The sequence below is a fragment of the Protopterus annectens genome, chromosome 3.part0 (assembly GCF_019279795.1).
Source record: "Protopterus annectens isolate FY-2018-M chromosome 3.part0, PAN1.0, whole genome shotgun sequence".
NCBI classification, from domain to species: Eukaryota; Metazoa; Chordata; order Ceratodontiformes; family Protopteridae; genus Protopterus; species Protopterus annectens.
In genome coordinates this window covers 1,049,298,777-1,049,321,846 of record NC_056731.1, presented here as the reverse complement: position 1 = coordinate 1,049,321,846, position 23,070 = coordinate 1,049,298,777, and positions in this window count along the sequence as shown.

Here is a 23,070-nt window from a genome sequence, read left to right as displayed (position 1 = left end):
TAACATCGTTAATGATCTTATTAAGCCCAACAGTCCTAAATCCACAGCTACTCTCAACCCACCTCTTTTCCAAATGTCTTCCAAACACAGTGCCTATACTTCCGTGTCTTCTCAAAATATTTCAGCTACAGTCCCTAAACCTCTACACCTCTCTGCAACTAGAACCATTAATTTTATATGCAAACTCCTACATAAATTTAAACCTTGTTCTGTCCCCGCTGACAACCTCCCTTCCGAATATTTGAAAATTGCTGCTGATGCCATTGTCTACCCTATTAGTATTCTCTTCAATAGATCAATCATAAAATACCATGTCTCCTCCCTCTGGCAAAGATCAATCACAACCCCATTACACAAAGGGGGAAACCAAATGTTTTAACCAACTATTGCCCCATCGCAATCCTACCTGCTTTTTCTAAACTGTTAGAACAATGTGTATACAGACAACTCCTTGATGACCTTATACACAACAATTTGCTTACACCCACCCAACACTTCTTTAGACCAGCACACAGTATGACAATTGCATTAATATCCTTCATGGATACAATTAACAAAGCAAGAGACTCTGGCCAAGTAACTTCAGCAATATTTCTTGATCTTTCTAAGGCTTTTAATCCTGTCTCATACCCCAAACTCTTACAGCAACTTTCTTTCCTAGGTCTTTCTCTTCCCTCTCAACAATTGTTTACCAGCTATCTTTCTGACAGACAACAATGCATAAAATGGCAAGGCTGTCTCTCACAATATCTAACTAAGAAAGCAGGATTTCCACAAGGCTCAATTCTTGGACCCCTCCTCTTCAGTAACTTCATAAACAACCTCTATGCTGCCTTCTATCAAAGCTCCCTAATCCAATGCACCAATGACTCCATCGTCATCTCCTCTTCCAACAACACAGCACACCTTAGACAAATAACCCAAACTCCCTTCTCCTCCATCACGTCCTGGCTTAATAGTACACAACTATTACTCATCCCAATAAAACAAAACTCCTACTTTTTTACACAATGCCATTTTTAGCTGACTTTAAGATATATTCTAACACTGAAATCAAAGTAGTTTCACATGCCAAATTGCTACAGGTAACAATAGACAACAAACTAACCTTTCACCTTCATATACACAATTCTATCAAGAAAACACACCACAAACTGGGATGCTGTATTGGCACAAAAACTTTATGGATACAGCCAACAAAACAATATTGGCCATGACCTACCCACTCCCCTCTTAACTATATGGTGTCCTATTTCTAACCACTCTTCAGATTACACAAAAAAAATAAGCTTTAATCCTGTTACAATAAAAATCACTAAATTTATAATGGGTGCATCTTATTACAAATATCATTGCACTGCTCTTGCTGCACAACTTAAAGGCTCAAACACCCCCATCATTGACACTACCTCCAACTGACAATTGCTCCAAAAAATTATCTATAAATCTGAAAATTGTCCTGCCTTAAATTCAATTCTTCAAATTTACATACATATCAGGGTTCTCTGTTCTGAAGATAAGCAGTTACTAACTCTACACAGACCAAATAAAATGCTGAATAATGTTTATACTCCTATTCAAAGGCTAACTGTGGAATGCTTTACCTCTAGATATTAGAACTATGTCAAGCCTCAATAAATTTAATTTCAAATTAAAAGATTACCTTCTCAAGTCATGTATCTGCCCCTGTTCCAAACCAAGCTGATTCCACTTCTACCTGTCTCCTTCTTGTCACCAATATTTTGCCTCCATCTCCACTAACTCCCACCTCTCCCCCCACCTTGTTCTACTTCAACTACCCTTCTCCCTCTTTCTCTATTCCTCCAACTTCATCCATACTACATTAACCTTATCAACTCTTTCCTTCCCTATCCACACTTTACGTCATCCTGAACCCCCGTCTCCCTTCCTAAACCTTTCAACTCTATTAACTCCCCCCATTCATCAGTCCACACCTCTATTAACTACAACCCTCCCCTATTTTACTATAAATGCCCTTCTCCCATTTACTCTCCACTAGTCTCTGACATCCCTTATCTTTATACTAACCACTTCTTCAACTAACACTCACCTTCCTTCTCATCAAATATCCCTTTACTGCACTAAATCTACTTATTTACTCACTACTATCACATCCATCTACCATCCACTGTTGATTATCTAATTAACTTTTTCATCTTTCCCTTCATTACTTATCATTACCTCACCTATCACCCTACTAACTACTTTCTTTCTGCTACAACCTTTTATCTGTGAGTATATATAACCTTACTAACTATTTAGCTTCTGCTACTCTTAAAAAAACATATCTATGTAATTTCCTTAACTGGTGCAACTTTGCCTCCCATAAAAATCCATTATCTGCCATATAACTTGTTACCTTCTTTACAAAATGTATGCCTGTGGTAATCATTGTTAATCTTCTTTGCAAAATGCATACATGTTTGACAAGCCTCTCATGATAAATGTAAGTATACATCTCTCTGGTTTCACCCGTATACTGGCTTTGTTTTATGCTTTGTTGTTAATTATGTAATTTTTTACATCATGTTTTATGCTTTGCTGTTAACTTTGTAAAATGTTATTTTTTTCTTGTTTTTCATTGTATTGGAGCTTTTCTTCCCAGGCCTCTGCTGAAAATGGCTTTCCTACCTAGTCAGACTTTCCCAGTAGCCAAATGTCAAATAAAATAAATAAATAAATACAGTTGATTGCTGCAGGAAGAATGGACAATAGAGGAGGAGACAATATCATTGAAAGAAGGAAAGTACACATTTTAAGACTTATCAAGAAGAATATTTTTAAGTTGACAGAATGTTGGAATGGAGGAATGTTAGGCTTAGAAAGTGATTGAGGAAAATGCAAATTATGGATTTTAAGAAGCATGGAACAGATGAAACAGGCTACAAGGTGGGAGAGAGAAAGGGCAGTTGATAGCTGCATCATGTGGGCAAACTGGATAGGTTAGAATTCAACTGTCAGCAGTAGTATGGATTAATTTATTTATTTAACATTTGTTGACCTGAAAAGTCTGATTTGGAACAAAGCCAATTTTCAGCAGTGGCCCAGGGAGAAACGCTCCAGATGCATGTCTTTGTAAGGTGGGAGGAAACCCACATGAATGCAGGGAGGACATACGTATTCCACACAAAAGACACCTCGGATGAGACTCGAACTGAAGAACTTGTTGGTGTGAGGTGACAACTCTACTGCTGCTCCACTGTGCCGTCCATGGATATGTGCATTATTCTTGTTTGTGATTGGAAATAATATATTTTCATTTTCATTAATATTCTTCTCAAACCTTTATGTGCAGAGTTAAGTGGCTGACATTTAGTTTTTCTCTGACATTCAGTCTGTTTGCATCAGCAACTTAAGATTATTTCAGAAAATTGCACACTTGTCCTCTTCTTTTCCCAAAATAATTAAATAAATATATAAATAAATAAACATACAAATAAATAAATAAATGAATAATGCTTTTTGTTGCATGAGGTAGAATCCACACTAATTTATGCATTTTCAGATTGTTATTATTTAATGATTTGATTATTTTCATACTGTCTTTGCCTCATGTTTACAAATATCCTTCACAGATATGTTACCGTAAACAGCTTGGCTGGAAAAGTTACTGCATTTAATTAAGTTGCCTACATTGGTAAAGTGAATGCTGCACTGCAGACATAATTGGTTTTGTTGTATTACTAGTTTGGGAATGAGAAACAGAACCAGAGGGTACAGTATTTATCAAATTCTTGATGGCTGTCTCTTGCAGGCCTGTTTATAGTACAGTGTTTTATTTGTTTTTCAATGTTTAGCAAAACCTGCCATGTCTGTTGTGCTGGCATTTGTAATCACTTCATGATCATCAGTATTGAATAGTACAACTAATGAGCCTGTTCACTTTCAAACTTAATCAACAACTTCGAAGTATTTAAAACTTAGTCCGAAGAATAATAGGCTTTTAAAGTCTGCTGATGTTTTCTCTGTTTGCTATTAATGAAAAATATATATCTGAAGAACATTACCTTGAAAAGCATAATACCTCTGGAAGTGTCATTGATTTTTTCTATGTATTTACTATTGAATCTCCATCTTACTGAATATTAAGAGCTGAAATAACTTGCAGTATCTGATTAACGGTTGTACTGCAAACAATGCCTGTTATATTTTCTTTCAGATTAAATATTTTTGTTTAGAAATAAACAATGCAGAATTGAATTATATGGAACACTACATGCATTAGTGGCTGTGTAACAGTATGCATACAAATCAAAAAGTTATTTTAGCCATATCAACCATACTGCATAATCTTCAATGTCACCCTTATTCCCAGTGAAGGCACTTTTCCCATATTCTGCAACACGCTTATCGAATATATTTCATTCCAACAATATACTCAGTAGGTGTACCTCAAAATATTTTTTTCCATAGCAACACCACCTTCATGCCTTATTCATCCAATGAATAAACAAATGTCACTATGAGCAAACAAAAAACTCTCTTTTGGCTGGATTCTAACAAAGTGTACACTATATATTCTTATTGTGTATGTACACTATGTATGTGATAATTCTTATTATGTATGTACACTATGTGCTCAAAAGAGCAGTCAACAGCACATAATACATGTTGAATACATGCAGCTCGGTGATTACATTATGTTGTTCAGAAAAAGACAAACCAGTTGAATGCCAGAGTGGGACATGACCCAACTTTAAGAATTGTTAAGCATCCCCTGCATATGCTGTTAATTCAGTAAAACTTATTGTGCCTTTTTATATACCTACAGTTAACACCCATAGCTCCTTATAGTGTCCAGACCTTCTTTGGGTCTGACATTTTAGCCAAGTGACTTACCAGCTTATAATAGGCTGAACTGGAACGGGCAAGGATTTATTAATAAAGTAACCATAAGATTGTTAATCTAGGATGTCCCACAGTAGCAAAGCCTTGATTATCTTTAATATTTATGTTTAAGTTGATTTTTCAGAAAATGGTCTGGAATGCAAGGATGTGTGCACAGTGTAAGAGGTACAACATTCCTGACCACACAGGTGTTAGTGAGATAAGGTGCGATCTACCACTCAGCAGTAAAATCTGCCATAGTCAGTAGCAAAATGAGAGCAGCAGAGTAAACAATTTGTTTCTGCCTGTCATCTGTATCCTTAACATGTCCCTAACTCCTTGTAAAAAAAATAGAAAGTAGCTAGAATAACAGGATGTGTTTGCTTGCATAAATATGAAGGCTGCCAACTCTGAAACTCAAATGTATGCATTATTTAGTGACTTCAATCCTTGGTGGTTTGATTGAAAACAACAGATATTATTAGAAATTGACCAAAAATGTAAATCAATAAGTTGGATGGTCTGCAAAATTTTACATAGTAGAGAGGCATTAAAGGTAAGTGTAAATGTGACATACTGCCTTTCTGTCAGCGTCCACTAAGTGTTTTACAGATTTAAAAGCCTACAAAACACTTGGTGATTTTTTTTCCCTGCAATTAACATGCATGTAGCAGATAAAGCTCCATTTACTACAAAGAATTATGATTGTCTCACTGATTGTAACCTGTATTATGTGTTCTCAACATGGAAGTAAAGATTCACCTCTTGAGCTTTGTTCTTGAAGTGAATTTCTTGGCATCCATGCCTGGAACACATATAATGTGGGTCATGATTGGTGAGATGATCATAATTCTCCATGTTCCGCTAAGTAGTTGAGAGGTTAATTGAAGAGAAGTGCTTGGAACAGCTGCATTAAAGATGACATAAGATGCATGTGGACATGCATGGAAATGGCAATGATGTGAATAAAAATTGTCGACCATGGCACAATTTACAAGGCATACAATTATATAATTACATAGGAATTAGCACATTATGTAGGTAATATGAATTCTTATCTATATATAATATAAACATAGCAAAACAATGCTCTTCTTTGAAGAATGGGTAGATACCCTGATGTACTGCAATAGGCTGTTAGAAGTTACTAGTGTTGGTGTCTTGCCAGCCATTGTCCCTAAAACAATTACATTTGGTGTTCTAGACTTCTGTCTGGCAAATAGCTTCATAGTAGCCAACACATGGTTCAAAAAGAGAGACAGCCACAAGATCACATACAAGAGTAGTCAACATGCAAAAGGAACTGGGGCAGAATCCATGATTGCAAAGTCATCCCCAGTGAAACAGTCGTCCGACAGCATAAGCCACTAGTTGCCACAGTCAGCTGCAAGCGATGGTCATAGAAGGCTCTAAGGTCAAAAGAGACCAGGCTGAAGACCTGGCAGTTGACTGGAGAAAAAGTACAACAGATCAAGGAATTACTCAGGGCTCTAGCACCCCAAGAAGAGGAGGAAATAGGTGGAGCTGAAGAAGAATGGCAGTGCCTAAAAACAGCATGTGTTAGGACTAAAAAAAAGATATGTGTCCGAGCCAGGTATGGAAATAAGGTACATGAGGAAAGCTGGTGGTGGAATGCAGAAGTCCAGGAAGCCATCAAAAGAAAAAAGGAGTGGAGATAGAAGTGGGAGACAGAAAAGGCTGACCAGGACAGGAAGGACTACTGGTTGGCTAACAAAGAAGCTAAGAAAGAAGTTGCAATAGCAAAGAATAGGGCATGTACACGGTGTTCAAAAGAGCAGTTAACAGCACATAACGCATGTTGAATGCATGGAGCCTGGTGAGCTTCTGGAAAGTGACTCAGTACAGGGCACAAAGAAACTATATCAGATTGCAAGGCAAAGACAGAAAGATAAAGAAGATAGTCAGACCTTCATAAGGGATGCCAGCAACAACCTGCTCACCAGCCCAGAGGACATCAAAGGCAGATGGAAGGATTATTTCCAGCAGCTTCTGAATGAAGAAGACCCCACAGAAGCTGTACTGCCCCAGAAACAGCCTAGAATGAGAGAAGAGGAAGAGCCCACCCTAGAAGAAGTAAGAACAGCACTAAGGAAGATGAAGTCAGGGAATGCAGCAGGCTCAGATGAGGTCACAGCAGATATGATAAAGATTATGGGTGTGATAGGGGAGAAATGGCTCCTGAAGGTATTAATAGCAGTGTGGAGAGAAAGGCATATCCCAGATGACTGGAGAATAAGCATACTTGTGCCATTTTACAGTAACAAAGGGGACATCCACAACTGTGGGCAGTACAGAGGCATCAAACTCCTATCACACTGCATGAATGTTTTGGAGTGGGTGATTGATAAATGGATACGCAGAATAGTATAATGTAAGATGGGAGATGAGCAGTTTTGATTCAGATCAGGATGCAGCACAATTGACCCGGTGTTTGCATTGAGACAGATGCTTAAGAAGAAGCTAGAGATGAGGAGAGAGTCCAAATGGGCATTCCTAGACTTGGAAAAAGCATATGAAAGGGTCCCAAGAAAGCTGATCTGGGCAGTACTGTGGTAGTTTGAAGTCCCAGAAACATTGGTAGAATTAGTGCTGTGTACAAGGACCCAATGTCTCAAGTACGAACAGTGTTTGGCCTCACAGAAGGGTTCCCAGTGGGTGTGGGTGTACGTCAGGGTTCAGCTCTGAGCCCACTGCTGTTCACTCTGGTGATAGACTACATTAGCAAACAGGTTGGAGGGGAAGGATCAACAAAGCTGCTGTATGCAGACGATGTGGCAGTACAGGCAGACTCTGAGCTAGAAATTCAGCAAAGGATAGGAGAATGCAATTTGAATCTGAAGGCACATGGGATGAAACTAAGCACAGATAAGATGGCAGTAATGCCAGTAAATTGAGGAAATCTGAAGAAGCTGAGAATAGAGATAGAAGGGAAGATAGTGGAACAGGTAAACAGTTTCAAGTATCTGAGAGCAGTAGTTGAGGAGAAGGGTGTTCTGAATGATGAGGTCAAAGCTAGAATCAGTGGGGCTGCAGCCAACTGGCATAGATTATCAGGTGTAGTCTATGACAGAAGAATGGCAAAGAAGCTGAAAAGTAAGGCATACAAGACAGTGGTGTGACCAGTACTACTGTATGGTACAGAAACCTGTGCAGTAAAGGCAGAACAGTTGAAGAAGCTAGAGGTAATAGGTTCATATGTTCATAGGTTGGTACTAGGCTATTGGCCCTAGGGCCTATACAAGCCTAGCCATAACAATTCCCTACCTATTTCTTCCCACAGTAATTACTTCACTAGACCCCTGTCTAGCAGTGTGACTGACAAGATCCCCAGGGTGAATTCCTATCTCCTATCCAATCATCAAGGTTCCTTTTGAAGAGGGCCAAAGAGGCGCTCTGCTTGAGATGTATGGGTAGTCTATTCCAGAGTCTGGGGAGTCTCTGGGTCAGGAACCTATCCCTCCAGCATGTTTTGTTCATTGTGATGACAAGGTTTAGATCCCTGGAACATGTGTCACTGAGGGATTGGGATTTCTTTAACTGTAGCATGTCCAAGAGCTCTGGGTTTGACATGGCCTTGTATGTTTAGCAGAGATTACCTCTGAATAGATGATATGTGACAGAGTATAGGTGGAGTGTTTTTAGATGGTCAGCATAGGGCATCTGCTTTAGGCCTGTGATTCTTTTAGTGAGGTATTTCTGCGGCCTTTCCAGTTGTTGCAGATATCTTGAGAGGTACATACCAAATGGGGGTTTGTATTCTATATGGGTCTAATGAGGGATGAGTACAGTGGGACAATGGAAATGAAGTGGCTGAGAAAGGTGATAGGATGCACACTATGGGACAGATGAAGACATGATGGCATAAGAGCAAAAGCCAAAGTAGCTCCAATTGCAGAAAAGATCAAAGAGAACAGATTACTGCGGTTTGGGCACATGTGTAGAAAATCAGAAGACAATCTGGTGAGGAAGATTTGAGTCAGACAGGAAGAAGGTAAGAGGAAGTGTGGATGTCCAGCAAAGAGGTGGATGGATTGTGTGAAAGACGATCTGTGACAGTCAGGCATGAGTGTTGAAGAAGGCAGGAGTGTGGCACTGAATCAAGAGAGTTGGAGACAGTTAACATGATATCCCGACCCCATGTAAAAAAATGAGAAATAGGGGGCTGATGATGATGATGATTATTAATAAGATGCTTCCATAATGATTTTTTTTAAGTTTTGTTAGGGATTAAGTGTTTTAATTTCTTCTGGGAGATTGTTATATGATGCTGGACCTAGATGCAACAATGTTTTTCTCCTATTGTACTTTTGAATCATTGCCAGGTAAGTATTATGTAATTTTCCTGACTAGACTTTAAGGAGGTAAGATTGTTCCCTAATATGAATCTTTGATCTTAGATATGGGCAACATCCAAGCTTAAGAATTATGAAAAAAAGACTACTGCATAAGAAAGCCACTGCAGCATTTTAGTAAGCTCACAGTGGTGGATGCAGGACATGGCCAGTATTGCAAATCTCAAAAATCGTAATTACAGCAGTTGATTAAAGGTTTGCTATTACTAAACCACTGACAAACCTTAGACAGTTAAGAAATGACACTAAGAAAGCTATACTCTCTGATAAAAGAAATTACTACCTACAGTTCCAACAAACTAATCAAAACAACCCTCAAAAATTCTGGACTAGCATTAACCAATTACTCCACCCAGGTCAATGCACCACACCTAACCCTCAAGATACCGACCATACTAATCCCATGAATACAGCCAATAAATTCAATACCTTCTTTACTAATACTATCCAAACACTGGCTAGTCAGCTATCACCTAATTGCTTCACTCTACCTTCCTATAAATCTACCTCATCTTTTCATTTACAACCTGTCTCAACTTCATACATTCTAACCCTGATACAAAAACTAAAACCATGCTCTCCCTAAGCAGATCAACTACCTGCCGATTTTCTACAGCTATCAGCCAAAGCTATAGCTTATCCTATTTCCATTCTGATCAATAGGACTATTACTGAAGGTCACATACCTAGCCTATGGATAGTCTCTCATATTATCCCCCTCCATAAAGGTGGACTCTCAAATGAACTCTCCAACTACCGCTCTATTGCCCTTCTCTCACCCCTAGTAAAGATCATGGAGAAATGTATCCATAGGCAATACTTGACCACTTAACCCAAAATAACTTACTTTCCAGCTGTCAACATGGTTTCAGACCTTCACACAGCACTACCACTGCCCTCCTTTCCTTTACAGATTGCATAAACAAAAAACGTAATCTTAATAACCTTTCTTCAGCACTATTCATTGACCTGTCCAAAGCATTTGGCATGGTCAGTCATCATATTCTCCTCAACATACTAGAATCCCTATAATTTGATGCACCTTCTATAAAATGGTTCCAGTCCTACCTAGATAAAAGACAACAGGCAGTAATTTGGCACAAGACTCTTTCTACCCTCCAACCAGTTACCCTTGGTGTCCCTCAAGGGTCCATAGTAGGACCTCTCCTCTTCTCAATATTTATTCATGACCTTCATCTAGCCATCCCCCAAGCCACATGCATACAATATGCTGATGACTCCACACTTATATGCTCAGTCAAATCCATATCTGAACTTACCCAGAAAGCATTTAACACAGCTGAACAATGGCTTACACAGCCTCTTCTTTTGAACCCCCAAAAAACTAAACTCCTCCTCTTTAATCCAACTCACAAGTCCTCTCCACTTGATTTCTCAGTTATATCCACTAATGGCACCATTATATCACCCGACGCAACCACCAAACTATTGGGAATCACCATTGATAACAATTTGAACTTTGACATCCATATCAATAATACAATAAAAACTGTCAATAAAAAACTTGGCTCCCTCTATAGGATTAAATCATACCTTTCTTCCACAGCTAGAACAACCATAGCTCATACTCATCTAATCTCTACCATCCTATATGCCTCATCTATTTTTACTAACCTTTCTAAAAATAACCTCAGCAAACTGGAAACTTCCTACAATAACATCGCTAGATTTGCAACAGGGAACCCTTACATAACCCACCACTGCATAAATATAAAGCAGCTTGGATGGCTTGAACTACAAAACGTGATTAAATTCCATCAACTAACTATTGCCCATAAAACTCTTTATAAGCCTTCCTGTACTCCTAGTCTATCTATCCTCATCACTCCATACACAAATCTGAAATCACTACGTTCCTCACACAAAAATCTTCTATATACCTCTAAAACTAACAACAAGGCTGGTGAATCTGTCTTCTCTAATGCTGTTGGAAAAACCTGGAATCTTCTCCCCAGCGACCTTTCCTCTCTTCTCTCTCTCTATCACACTTCAAAAATAGACTAAAACTCTACCTTAGAACACACTGGTTGTGTCCCTGAACTAAACCTGACTAGTCTTCTATACACCTGATTAAACTTAGCTCTGCCTATACCTCATTACTCATAAACCAGTACATATTATTTTACCTATATAGATTTCCTCCTAAACTACACTGTGCCCAGTCTCTCTATACACTTCCTACTGAAGAATATTTTTTTTCCTTTTATATTTGTATATAATTAACCTGTCTCCTCTTTTGACCTTATTATTTCTATTTATCTATATTCTATAGCTGCATATTGTATAGTATAAGCATTCTTGCACTACAAGTTTTTTTTGTCCTCACAGAAATTTATGTTTAAACCAGTAATTTTCATTGTTTACAATTAATGCTTCTATTTTGTCATCTCTTTCTTTTATTTTTTTTTGTTGATGTACCTGAAATCTGCTTGTTTAATATGAATATTTTTATTTAGTCTTTTTTGTATATCGATTACTAAGTTTTTCATTTATCTGTATTGGAGCTTATCTCCCCGGGCCTCTACTGAAAATGGGCATGTATCCAGTTAGACTAGCCCGGTCAACAAATGTAAAATAAAATAAAATAAAAATAAATAAATAAAATAAATAATTTATCCAAGCATACATGTACTTATAAATATAATTCAGAATGGGAGTTGTCGGATTCAAGGACTAGGATGCTAGAAGTTGCACGTGTAAGAGCAAGTGAATGTAGGTCAATTGTTAAGTTATTGATGAATAATGAGAATAGGAGTGGGCCTAGCACAGAGCCTTGGGAAACTCCAGTGTTAAGACTGTCATGGTTTTGAGCACTAGTTATTACCAAACACTAAGAAAGGCCTCCCACTCAGATAATTGTTCAACCACTGGGCTGTGTTGCCTCCAAAACTGTACATTTTAAGTTTATGGAGCAGCATTGCATGGGTAAGAAATTCAAAGGCTTGTGTCATATCTACAGATACACCTGCTATGATGCATTCTTTATTTATATAAGAGATTATGTTATTTGTTGCAGAAAATAGCACTGTTACAGTGCTAAAAGCAGAGTGGAATCCTTGCCGATGATCAGATAGGAGACCATAGTTACTCATGTGTTTAAACATTTGCATATATAGAAGTTGCTCAAAAATTTTACAATAGGGCAAAGATTAGACTTGAGTCTATAGTTTTATAATTTTGGGGAGATGCTACATTAGGAAGGAAAGGGGGTGATGGTAGAGTGTTTGAAGATTAGAGGAACAATTACAGACATACAAGAGAGGTGAATGATGTAGGTAAGTGGCTTGGCAATTCAATCAACTGCTTTTCTGAGGAAAGACAGATGAAAGATACTGAAATTAGCTAATGTGGAAATTTGATTTTGAAGGAGTTTTTTTTCTCTTTTGAAGAGATCTGTGCAAAGTTGGAGGTGGCAGCAGATTTTGCCAGTGGTTAATACTTAAGTTTGGTGTATAAATCATGTTTATTAGAATTAAGAGGGATAAAATGATTGGATATTCTTGAAGAGAATGGTCAGGACAGATTTATTCTCTAGCAAGTAAAGTATTTGTAGATTTTATGGGGATATGTCTTTGATTTGCCTTATCAGTTTTTTATCCCTTTTTAGAAATGCTTAGGTGCACTAATATAGGTGACTTGCTTTTGCCTCAGGTAGTAGTCTTTGTCTGTGTTTGTACCTTTTCTGAATGTTTTCCTAAAGATAATGTAACTTTGATGCAATACATTACCTGCCGACTACTGTTTCCGTACTTTTCAGGCCTACTCCCACTCTTTCATCATATTTAGGAGGTCTGGATTCATCCAAGAAAATTACTGCACTCTGAGACTATGACAGACATTAGGAAAATGGAATCTCAGATCTTTAAGAAGGTGGAGGTGAAATGAGCCATGACAGTCACTGGATCTTGTATATTGTAAAGATAAGTCCAACCTACTACTCCTAGAATAGTGTTTGAAACCATGCTTTTTTTATCTGGAATACATATATCTTCAGCTATTTGAGGTGGCATTTTGATGTTTTGAAACACCAAGTTGAGTTGGCAAGATAGCGCTCATTAAAGCTGTTAGGGAGGATGGCTGTGGTAAAGCATCTGTGTTTAATGTTAGTAAGTATGACATGAAGAGTAGAGTTCCTGTTTGTTAGAGGGTTAGGTCTGGTAGGCATCTTTATTTAGTTGTTTAACACAGTATTGTTTCAGCATACTATCTAATAGTTTTCTTTCAAGACCAATTGCATTCAGACTGAAGTCTCCCATAGTGATTGTATTTTTAGGAATGCTTGTTGGAGAAATGCAGAGGAAAGGTTGTTGTATTGTTGAAAGTGAGGAATATCAGCCTGATCAGGTAACATTTTCAAATTACGAGTCATATACCACCTTCATTTGTAAAGTTTGGTTTCTAACATTGTTCATGAAAGACTTTTCATAAAGAGCTCAAAAACATAGAGAAGAGAAAGCATTTTAACAAATGTTTACTTCTTCCAGCCATCTTCTCACTATGACCCTTGGAAATGAAATAGCTATATGAGTCGCTGTCTTACTTTATTGTAAGAATATCCTATTGTAAAGCACAGCATGTGTTCAGAAAATGTCATAATAATTTGGAAGTTTTCTTATTTTGTCAGTTGCTTTGAGTATTCTTTGAAACAAGGCCTCTACGTATGGTACAATTTTTAACTGCCACATCTACACACTTTATTTTAAGGACAGTTGTGTTCCTCTGGCACTGTCCACCATTATAGTCTGGTTCACAGTGAATTACCAAGGTGATACAATCATGCAAGAAACTGACTTCTAAACCTCTCAAATTTTAAAGCTTTGAGTATAATAGCTTCTTATTGTAGCTACATCATGACTCCACTGAGCCCATGTGATGTCAGTTTCTGGGCATAATGTTAATGTCTTACCCAGTTGTTTAAACCATCAAATTCAGGGTCACTATCCAACTGTTTCAGCTGGAAACAATGGTGCTCTCTTAAGAGGCAAGTGAATCAGAAATCTACTACTGCTAGTTGTAGAAGCAGCTGTAGCTTGCATAGTGTGTAGCCCTGCTTCAATATGTATTGATTTCATGCTGAAGGCTAAGAGGAGTTATGAGATATGGTAACTGAGATTGTCCCCCACAGAATCAAGGAAATGTACACCCCAGGTCAACCAGTCACTTAACATTAGTATGCTTCATTACTCTGGCCTCTACCAGAGATAGAAGAGTGGTATAGTCTGCTTAAATATCATCCCTCAACCCTCTCCATCAGAAAAAAAGGCATGAAGGCTGTGTTTTGTCACTGCATTCCCTCACATGCCAGATCTGACAAACACTCAAGCTACTAATTATGCTTGAGTCACTTGAAAGAGAAGCTTGAATGCTAGTGAGCTAAATGGAAGACGGGTTCATTGCTGCACTGAGAACTATTTTGCTTTTTCTAAAGTTTTACAGTGGTGTTCATTTCTAGTGGCTAGATTGATGAAATGGGTGGTAGAATTTAAATAGTTTGAATGGTCAAGGTATTTGTTTTGGATGCAGTGGGAGATCATATTTTAACTGCACTAGCAAGATTCCCTTGCCTATAGTAATTCTTGTGGATCTACAAAAGAATGGTGCAGATTCAATAAAGGCTACATGGCTCGCTAAAACTGTGTCCATGTCATGGTGCATTGCACACATGGTAGCGTACATACTTATAGTCAGCAAGCAGTTTTAAGTGCCATGTAGAGCCATGCAAACATGGTAAACATTGTGGCATGCTAATTACAACATAAACAGCTGAAGTGTATGCTAATCAATGAATCCAAGATGGAGGAGCTATCCAGCAAGCTATAAAACAATCATGTACACTCAGTGCAGGTTTTGGCCTCGAATTCTAAAACCTATTGGAATATGGACATGGAAACTACTCTACACAGAAAGAATGGTCGGAGCTGCTGCTGCTGCTCTTCTGCATGCCTCTGTTCAACAGGCTCATGTCTATGATGCGGCTGCTACTAATAGACCTCTACCAAGAAAGAAAAGGGTGTTTAGACCCCAATTAACATGTCATGTTCTGCTTGAGGTGAACGTTATAGAGCACTACAAGGTGGATAGAACCACACATCAGGAACTCTGCAACTTCTGTTGTCCTCAACTGAGAACAAGGACAAACCAAAGGGAACTGATACCTGTGGAAAATAAAGTGTGGGTAGAACTTATATTATTAGCTACAGGAACTTTCTAGAGGCCAACATGGAATATGCTTGGGGTGTCACTTGCATCACCATCCAGGATCCTCCATCAATTCCTCGATGCTGTGCTACAACATGCCCATGACTGCATACATTTTTCCTGTACACCTGAGGACAGAGCTACAACTATGCAGGATTTCTACCCTATAGCACACTTCCCTGAAGCCCTGGGTGCCATAAACTGCACACATATTGAGATCAAAGCACCACCTGGGGAACAAGGAAAGGTGCACATAAACAGAAAGGGCTTATACTCTATTAACCGCCAGGTTGTATCTAATGATAAGGTGATCATCCTGAATGTGAGTGCTGGCAACCACGGCACACACATTCAGCATGAGTGTGCTGGAAGCCATGGCAGTTACCACAATTCCCATATGTGGCACAACTCTAAATTCTATTAGATGTTTTATAGGGGTGGATATCCCACACGGTCATTTACTGGGTGATGCAAGGTATGCACTCAAACCATGGCTGATGACGTACATCAGAAATGCATACACACCCACTAAAGAATGCTATAATGAGTTAAACACTCAAGCAAGAAATATCACAGGGTGTAGAGAGTGTGTTTAGGCTGCTCTAGTCATGGTTTTGGTGCTAGATACATTGGAGAAGCCCTGCAGTACAATCTCCATACATGTGCTGAAATTTTCACTGTCTGTGCTATCCTTCACAATATTATCCTGACAAAACAGCTGCAACAGGAACACAAATGAGAAGGGGCACACATCCCACCACCACTGGAAGGTCATCACAACCACAGGCAGGTGAAGAGTCAGAGTGGGGACCACTAGCTGCTGTGGGTGTCAGTAGACATAAGCATGCACAATATGCCCTCACCCTGGCCAATAGATAACAGATAGCACACACACTGACCACCTAAGGTGGTACAGCTTTCATCTTATGCACATACATACAGTATACTTGATGCTAGGCAACACTCACAACCCTTACTTACTCATGTAATGGCTGTGTACTGCTAGCATCACAGAGGCAGCCCCAAATTAAAACACTTAAACTGCCAGACTATCAAGATAAGTGTTGAACCCGGAATATGAAAATAAATGGCCAAGAACACAAATGAATGGAAGATCCTTGTATACTGTTACCTACTGATGTACCTAAGTAGAAGGTGGGTGAGTTTTACAGAATTAAATCAATATGTGTCAGGATTGACTTATGTGTATAGATGTGTGCTCTTTATCAATTAAGTCTCATGCATCAAAGATACACACAATAAAAAAATGTAAAAAAGCAGTATAATTTCCAAAAGAGCATCACAAACACATATATACTAAGCACTCAGTTAGCTATCCAACATGTGAATCAGACAAAATAACTATGTATTGCTGAATCCAAAAGATAGAATCAAGAAGATGGCACAGTTATCATCATTTGCATTGGGTGTTGTTTGCTGGCTCTCCCACCCGTAAAACAACAAAGATATAAAGGTTTGTACAAACCAAGGAATACCACATAATTCAATTGCTAATATAAGCTTTCAAAACAATTCTCACAATGTGTACATATTTACAACAGAAATGTCAATTTTATATGATTGCCAGTCACCTCTCACTCTGCCCACCACTCCACTGGAGGTGTCTCTGTGACATCTCAGAAGCATAACACCTGTGTCATTGGCATGGCATATTACATTTCCCTACAATAACATAGAAGATTATACAATAATTTTAATGATAGCACTTGTGATGACAATTAATAACCTTTCTATCTCAGAAATGTAAATGCCTGCCAAAATGCCTTTACCAACAGTGAACTATAAGAAGTGTATGTACATAAAAATTCAGTTTCCTACTGCATATATATCATATATATATATATATATATATATATATATATATATATATATATATATATATATATATATATATATATATATATATACACACACACACACATATATATATATATATATACATACATATATACATACATATATATATATATATATATATATATATATATATATATATAATTTGCTTTGTAGCATGTTCCAAAATCTAGAGTGCAATTAAAAAATACAATCACACCTTAGCAACATTAGAAGCCTTCTCTGCAGATAAGTCAAAAGGAATGGTAATTTGATGTTTTATCCAAGTAAACAACTCTTCTCAAGTCCCCTCACTTTCAATTTCTCTAGCTACATGTTTACCTTTTTATAGTGTAAATTCAGGTCTCTGAGCAGGGCGAAGATGCAAATGAGGTGTGAACTCATTAGACTTGCTAAGTACCTTACTTTTGACTTTTTGACTTTGTGTAGCAGCTATTTACATAGTGTAGGCTCTATAACACTGCTAGTTGCTAATAGCTTGCAACTGTGACGTAATGGGAGGGAGAAGTAAGGCACAACAGCAATTCAGACTACCATCCCTGCAATAGGTGCGTCACTCAGGATACACTTACAAAGTGCAGAAGGAACTGTAGCAAGCTTTTAAATGCAACTAAACAGCACACAATTATCATTTTTGTTCACCAATAGCCAAACATTCCTGCCTTTCCTGAAAAAATGTTTTTACTGTCATGTATTTTTATCATACATTTAAAGGACAAAGATACAAAATACACTATAGACTGCATGTCCGAGAACACCGCACAGATAAGAGAAGAATGAACAAAATACAAAGAAAAGACAGAGCTGCATTGGTGCAAACAAATTCATAACTGTGTGATCAATCATTGTACTAAATATCTAAGACAGATGTACAAACAAATGAGAGTGCATAACTGTATATGTCTTGTTAATACTGTGGAGGAAATGGAAATTGTATGCACATGATTTGCTTCCCAGCTGCAAAGTTGTTATCGTGGCAAAGAGAAATAAGACACCCTTAGTGTGTTTTGTTGGTTCATTAGTATAATAGTTCAAATCCAGATTTGTATACAAATATATAACATGTTTTAAAATGTAATTTGTATTTTTTTTAATTTTTTTAAAATATTAATAGTTGCACTTAGAGCAACTACGGCTTAGAGCAAATACTGTAAAAAGGACAAATATTTTAATATTAATGGAAGTTGCTTCTGTGATAAGGACAGCATAAATTAGAGTTGTGAATCAACTGTGTGTGTAGCACACTTGGTAAATACCATAAAACACGCAACTCATAGGATATGTAGATCATAGTTAAGTCCCTAATTTTCCCCTTCTGGAATCATAGATAAACTTACTAAGCAGGGCATTAATCTCTACGTCACCCAATGGGTTGCTAACTGGCTTACTGATAGAACCCACACTGTAAAAGTAGCCGACTCCAAATCCAGCTCCAGACAAGTGACAAGTGGAGTACCTCAGGGTTCAGTCCTGGGACCACTCTTGTTTGGCATCTACTTCTCTGAAGTACAGGCCAACACTAAGGGACTCTGGATAACAAAGTTTGCAGATGACTGCAAACTGGGAGCCATTATTGAATCCCCAAATGATGTGGATACTCTACAAAAGGGCCTTACAGAAACAGATGCTTGGTGCCAGTGCCATGGGCTCAAGCTCAATGCCAAGAAATGTATAGTTATCCCCTTTGGGAAAAAACATGTATCTGTGAATTACCATATAGGTGGCAGTACACTAAACACTGAAAGTTTGATAAGAGACTTAGGGACACAGGTGGACAGTGGTCTCACCTTCGATAACCACATCACCACAACAGTCAGGAAATCTTTCTATGTGGCACACCTCATCACTAAGGGCTTTTCATCCAGAAAAAAGGAGGTCATTGTCCCACTGTACTCATCCCTCATTAGACCCATTATAGAACACAATGCCCCATTTGGTATGTTCCTCTCAAGACATCTGCAACAACTGGAAAGGCCACAGAAATACCTCACTAAAAGAATCACAGGCCTAAAGCAGATGCCCTACGCTGACCGCCTTAAAAAACTCCAGCTATACTCTGTCGCATATCGTCTACTCAGAGGCGATCTTTGCTTAACATACAAGGCCATGTCAAACCCAGAGCTGTTGGACATGCTATACTTAAAGAAATCCCAATCCCTCAGAGCCACATGCTCCAGGGATCTAAACCTTGTCATCACAATAAACAAAACATGCCGGAGGGATAGGTTCCTGACCCAGAGACTCCCCAGACTCTGGAATAGATTGCCCATACATGTCAAGCAGAGTGCCTCTTTGGTCCTCTTCAAAAGGAACCTTGACGATTGGATGGGAGAAAGGAAATTCACCCCGGGGATCACATCCATCGCTCTGCTAGACAGGGGTCCAGGGAAGTAAATAGTGTGTGAAGAAATAGCCAGGGAATTGTTATGGCTAGGCTTGTATAGGCCCTAGGGCTGATAGCCTAATACCAACCTATGAACTTATGAACCTATAAACACTTTTTACAATAATAATGTATGTTGAGCTTTGATGGTCTCATTTGCACATTGCTCACCTATGTGTAACCATGGTATAATGCTGAAGCCAATAAGTAGACATTGAAAATTTCAAAAAAAGTTATTGTTTAATATTTTGCCTTCCATCACACAAACGCACTAAGTGGCATTGTGTGGTGGTTACCATTCACACACTACACCTGCAGTTGCACAACACCTACAGATAAAAACAGATATTGTCAATTTCAAAAAGATACATTGTTACATCTTTTGCCTTCCATTGTGCAAACATGCTAAATGGCGTTGCACAGCAGACAGCATGCTTCCACAACACCTGCAGACAATAAAGTGACATTGTCAGTTTCTAAAAGATGCACTGTAACATGTGTGGCCTTTCATCTCACAAATATACTAACTGTCATTGTGCAGTGGTCAGCACTTATACATGGTAATGAGTGTAAAAATTACAAATGCTGCCTAACTCTACCTGTTGCAACAGATTTAAGTTAATGGCCACAATACAGGTATGCCAGGATTCTAATCCAACAAACTCTAGGTTTTATTTATGCTGGTCCACTGTAATTTGGATAAAATCAACAATATAAGAACATTTCTACATAAAAATAATATACAGTAGGTGGATTGAGCATGTTATCATTTATAGTATATGTCGAACTGTGGGCATCAGTACAATTATAGTTATACAATTAAAAACTCATTTTCTGAACTTTCATGTCAAATGTGTCTAGATAACTAATGAGCATGTCTGATAAATAAGTCTTCAGTGGCAATAAGCACTCTGGACAGTAATGAGTGTAAAAAATACTCCTTTTGCCCAGCCTTCCTTGTGGCAATTGATGTATGTTCATGACCACAATACAGGTGACTCAGGTTTCTAATTTAGTGCGATCTGAATTTTATTAATGCTGTTCCACTCAATTTTTAAAAATAAAGAAAAATGTAAAGATAATTATACATAACAATAACTATGTATAGAAGTGGATATTATTGTTTCAAGTACATGGTTGTAGGTAACACATAACTGAGTATAAATACATGTTCAGGCATTGAATGTGCTTTCCCTTTGGTTTTGTTTTTATATGGATTTTAATGGGATGAAGACTGAGCAGTAAACATAAGTAGTACATGCTAATGAACACTTTCCATAGCGCACAGACCAGCAGCTGGTTTGCACGATTGATGGCAAAGTGTGCATGCAAAATACACATTTATGTACTCCTACTTGAACTTGAGAAGTACTTGTGCATACTGGCTATGGTAGACAGAGCTAACAGATACTATGGTGTTCATAACTAGTTCATATCAGAAATGTTGTGTCATAAATCTCCCCGTGCCTCCACTGAAAATGTATCCAGTCGAACTATCCCGGTAAACAAATGTAAAATAAAAATAAAATAAATAAATAATATAATCTTAAAAACGTATTTATACTGCTTTCCCAATTGGTGCGTATGTTAATGATGCGCAAATGCAGGTTTCTGCTTCGTTCAGAAAATTATAAGAATTCAAAGGTTTGATTTACTCTGCAGAAACATGCTAAGCAGATAGGTACAACAGTCTGCACTTTGGACAGTACTGAATGGAAGAAACACACCTACTGCCTAGCTGACTCAGTGGTAGCAGGTATAATAGTGATGAATTTTTATTTTAAGCACATGTGATACAGGGCATGAATCCGGCTATATCTGACTTTTTTTTACATATGTACTGATGATGCAATTAAATAATTGCATATCATAATTACTGGAAATGTGAGACAGAATGACTACAGTGATGCATAAAAACAAACAGTATTCATGATTTATGTCAACAGTACATCTATGGAGTTACATATTTATACAGTTATCAGTCGAAATAAATATTGCATATGAATTTTTTAATATGAGTGCCTGTATTCTACTTTAACTATGTGTTGGCATTAGTTTTTGGTTTGAATGATGTTGTAACTGTTAGTTTATTTACTTTTTAGACGTGTTTTGGGGAATAAATGTTATGACTTGATGACTTGACACATTTTTTATTTGGCTTTACTAATTTGTACAATGTGGGATTCAAACCTATGTAAAATAGACAAAACACATTCTTTCCCATAGGTGCATTTTTATCTTTGCAATTGAAGAAGTGCTTGTCAGATTAATTATATACAAACATAACAGAGTGAGGGTTTAACCATGTATGTGTGTGACCTAAGAAGGTCCTAGTTGCACACTCACGTGTGTATGACAATCATTGATGAATGAGTTCCATTCAAGGCCAGAAAAGACACATAATTACAGAAGCATAATTGTCAGTATACCCTCAGTCATGCATATAATTCATATGAGCTCCAGAGGTATACATAGTTATTATCTATAATTATGTTTAAAATGTTCTTTATTTCTTAAAATTGAATGGACAGCCATTAATAAAATTGAATGGACAGCCATTAATAAAATTGGGAGGGTGCTAGATTAGATCCCTGGCTCATCTGCGTTGTGAGCATTAACTTATACCAGTCACTACAGTAAAAGCTGGGCTACAACTTTACTTTATGCAGCCATGACTGTGCAGAGTAGTCATTGCAGCTGAGACCTTGTTTATCAGACCTGATCATTACTTACACAAAAACATTAAAGAGGTGAGTGTTTAACCATGTGTGTATGTGACATGAAAATTCAGAAAATAAATGTTTAATTGTAGAACCACTGTTCTACTGATACACACAGTTACACATGTAATATATATCTGATAGCCTGTGTATGCTCAGTGTACCTGCTAAATATAGTTATTTCTATGAGTAATTATTTTTCTAATGTTAATTTTTATAAAAAATAAACTGGAGCAGCAGTGATAAAACTTTCTATTTTGTTATGTTAGAACCCAGGTTCAACTGTATTGTAGACCTGCCACAGGAACAACTAGCAGCAGTTCTATATATTCACATTCATTACTATGTATGTGTGCTGACTGCCACACAACACAGCTTAACTTGTTTGTGGCGGTGGCAAACAACACAATAGAATGTACCAAATAAAATAAAATACCACAAGCAAATAAATGACCCTGAGCAGAAAATAAAAGAATTTCAGCATACAAATGTATAAAAAGTTACCGCTCAGGGTCAAACCAGACAATATACACTCCAAGCCAAAGGTTAATCACAGATTAACAATAAAATGATCTGCTACCTTTATTTTTGAGCTTGGAATTACTTCTTTTATTTGTGGAGGCTGCTTAATGATCTGAACAGACATCTTTAT